General features: G+C 38.6%; 1 long non-coding RNA gene across 1 annotated transcript; it reads left to right on the plus strand.

Moving 5' to 3' along the window:
• The first annotated feature begins 3,016 nt into the window (after positions 1-3,016).
• On the plus strand, positions 3,017-3,698 carry LOC138520640 (uncharacterized). The gene is made up of 3 exons (XR_011282831.1): positions 3,017-3,124; positions 3,208-3,333; positions 3,579-3,698. It is a non-coding gene; the product is annotated as an uncharacterized lncRNA (long non-coding RNA).
• Positions 3,699-4,152: the final 454 nt, after the last annotated feature.

The following is a 4,152-nucleotide window of genomic DNA, read 5'->3' on the forward strand; positions in this document are numbered from 1 at the left end:
TCAAGATCAGACCACATATGCCACTCTAGATCATGATCCAACTATCTCAATCAAACAGAACTTAGTTATTCTGCTGGACAAAGCACTCGAACTAAATTGGGTAAATGAACATACACATAAGTTCCTGCTCAATGAACATCCGAGAATTCCGAATTTCTACACTCTGCCAAAGATTCATAAGGACCCTATCAAACCCCCTGGCAGACCCATTGTCGCAGGAATGGACAGTATAAACCAGCCACTTGGTGTTTACATTGATTTTTTCCTACAACCCCTAATTCAAGAAACCCCTACTTATACTCGAGACACAACTCATTTTTTACAGAAGCTTAACAATATTACTTTCCAACAGGATCATCTGATGTTTACTATAGATGTCAAAAGTCTATACACTTCTATACCACACGAACTTGGAATTGAAGCAGTAGAATGGCTTTTACTTCAATCACCGGATGTTCGAGCCCAAAAGGAATTTATTCTAACCCTTCTGCAATTTATTGCTGAAAATTCTTATTTTCAATACCATAACCAGTTTTTCCTTCAAGTCTCTGGTACATCCATGGGCGCAACTATGGCGCCGACTTACGCCAACTGCTTTATGTACAAATTCGAGTCGGACCACATTTTGAACAAACCCGAATGGAAGAAGGATATCTACATGTGGACTCGATACATAGATGACATTTTTGGCATTTGGACAGGCACAGATGCAGCATTTGATGACTTCTTTGAGCACCTTAATAACATTGACCAACGAGTTCAATTCACTAGGGAATCATCACGGGACAAGATTACGTTTCTAGATGTACAAATAATAAAGAAAGACAATGGTTATAGTACCACCCTTTTCCGGAAGCCAACTGATCGCAATAATCTGCTACACCGCCTTAGCTTCCATCAGCCTAGCTTACTAAGGAACCTGCCATTTAGTCAACTTCTTCGAGTCAAAAAGATTGTAAGTGACCCCGAGGATTGTATTTCACAGCAACTGGCTATGAAAGAGAAATTTCTTGCAAGAGGTTACCATCAAGAAGAACTGGATTCTGCAGTTGAAAGGGTCAACAGTCTTGACCGTAAAACCTTACTATCCACTCCTAAGAAACCAACAAGGGACCTTAAATCACCAGTATATGTATCAAAATTCTGTACCCAGAGCAATAAAATCAAACAAACAATTAAGAAACACTGGAACATTTTCAAAAACGACATAAGAGTACAAAACTTGTTTTCTGAATTACCTGTGTTTGCATACCAGAGGAGTAGGAATCTCAGGGACGAACTTGTACATACAAGACCTCCATTGAAAAAAATGATCACACAACGCACTGGTACGTTTCCCTGCCTACACTGCATTAATTGCAATTCCATCATTAAAGGCAATATAATCTTCCATCCACGCACAGGTAAGAAGATCATCCTCAAGACATTTGGCACATGCGACACTGCCAACATCATATATGGCATTAAATGTCCTTGGGGAAAATACTATGTCGGCCAGTCAACTAGAGCAGCCAAAATCAGATGGAACGAACACCGGTCATGTATCCGTAATTCCAACCCTAATTCGGCTGTAGCTCGCCACTGGCCTTGAACAATCACAATCTTTCACAGATTAAGTTTCTGATTCTGGAGGTACTCACAAGAAATAATCCTCATGAAGATTTAGGTCTGCGCCTCAATCGCAGAGAGACATTTTGGATTGATAAACTCTGTAGTTTGGTCCCGAGCGGTCTGAACGAGGAGATCAATTACCACTGTTATATTTGATTGTGATACTACTGTTTTGCCTGTGTTAAAGGTGTATGCTTTGCCATGTTTTCACACATAAGGGTCTCTACTGTTCCTCTTGTGACTTTACTGTTTCTACTGTTCTTTCTGTGCTTGAGTTGTATACTTTAACATGTTTTCATACATAGGGGTCTCTTTGCCCTGTGCTCTAATTATTACTTTTTGATTGCATTGGCTATTCTATATGATGCTCAGAGTAATTTGTGAAAGATGTTCTGAACATTTGGATACTGCTCTTTTTACATTTCCACATGTTGACAGCCGTTGAGCTTAACTTGTTCGAATCACTCTACCTCATGTAGCCTTTTTTGCTTTATTTTCTTAATTATTGTCTGGCATATGTTGCCTTTTGTCTAATTATGTTTGGAGCATTCTAGTAACAGCCCTAGTGCAAGTCCCGGACGTATGTCTGGGACCCAAGGTGCCGCCCCTGGGCGACACCTTACGCACTGTGACTGTACTTCAACTGCTCATCTACGTTTGAATAGTCTTACTATTACCTTAGCTTAATTTTGTTATGTCTTGCTGTCCAGACAGCTTAAAGACCTGTGACAGTATTTTTTCTATCTTTACAACTTTGTTACTTCATATATTTATTTGGAATTTTGTCATTACAATTATGGGCACCCATTGGTGATGCCCCATAAATACTTCATTTTTAATTTTTGTGGGCCCCGGCCGACTTTACAACAGTATTCGTGATCAGATAGCCATAGGACCTGTGACAGTATTTTTCTATCTTCATTAGTCTAATGTTTACTTTTTTTTTCGGATTTTATCATCACAATTATGGGCACCTATTTATGATGCCCCATAAATACTTGGTTTGACATCTTTGTGGGCCCTGGCCTATTTTACATCATTATTTGTGACCACCTGCATAAATCTATCACTACTACTTTGTTTTTTCATAAATTTTTTTAATTTGGGAATTTGTTATTACAATTATGGGCACCCATTTGTGATGCCCTATAAATACCTCATTTTTTATTTTTGGGGGCCCTGGCCGACTTTACAGCAGTATTGTGACCAGACAGCCACAGGACCTGTGACAGTATTTTTTCTATCTTCATTATTCTAATGTTTAATTTTTTTCGGATTTTATCATCACAATTATGGGCACCTATTGATGATGCCCCATAAATATTTGGTTTGTCATTTTTGTGGGCCCTGGCCGATTTTACATCATTAATTGTGACCACCTGCATCTCACAGAAACGAGGTGGTCACATGCTAAACAAAAGAACCGTTGCCTAGACAACGGCTTCACACTGCAGTCTGAGTCACTGCCCTGCAGCTGCACAGTGGAGGATCGTTTCTCTCTGTGTATTACAAGGTAAGAATCTGATTACAATCCTTCTCTTTGACCAAGTATGAGTGTAAAACACAGTATCTAATTGGATCTTTTATGATCCACAGATTGGTTTCCTTGTAAGCACGAGTGGATTTTCTCCATGCCTTTGTGCATAATGTCATTTACAACCCACTGCTGAGTGGGCATGAACGCAGGACGTTCTGTTTTTCACCACTGACCACACCAATGAGGTAAATCCACACCTAATATTCTTTGGTTTCATTTATTTACCTTATAAACCACTTACGGCATTTTTCTTTTTCTTTTTTCTTTTTTGCTATTGATATTTACCCATGATGTAACATCTACTAATTGGTATGTTTCCTTTCATTTTTTTCAATGTATGTTTCGTTTGAATTGTCACCATTATATGAATTTATGTCACATACTTGCATTTGTTATGTTATATACTTGCTTGCTGGACTTATATAATTAGACTCGCCCTGATGAAGGAAATAATTTCCGAAATGCATTGGCTTTTTTAGTCTAATACATGTGGATTGTGGCAACTGCTTCCTCACTAAGGATTATTAGTGATAGCTTTTTGTTTGAACTATTATGGATACATCATTTTTGATATGAATCAGAAAGACTCATCTTCCTTTCTCTAAGAAGTATGGTATATTATGGATACTTGAACATATTGTCGTGAATCAGATATAAATACGTGCCCATCTTGGGCCCCATATGAGAGCGGTTGTGTGACCCAGTATTATTACTTGGTCTCCAGCGTGTGTTGCAATTATAAGTCCGGGTGTCTCCAGACTTGTCACAGCCAGCTCCTTTTCAATTGGATGTATATTCTTTTTTGAAATATTTGATTTTTACTTAAATATTCTGAACATTTTTGAATACATGGTGGTGCCCACTCTCTTCTCTGTCTGTTCAGTTTGGGCACTAATTCTTTTGAATTCTAGCTCAAGTCTCATTTTATTCTAGAGTGATAAATTCAGGGCTTAATGTGGGACCTGATAAGGGTCCAGTAGCCACAGGCTGAGGCCTTTGAGCAG

Source organism: Ambystoma mexicanum, chromosome 13 (assembly GCF_040938575.1).
Source record: "Ambystoma mexicanum isolate Mex_15411 chromosome 13, UKY_AmexF1_1, whole genome shotgun sequence".
Lineage (NCBI taxonomy): Eukaryota > Metazoa > Chordata > Amphibia > Caudata > Ambystomatidae > Ambystoma > Ambystoma mexicanum.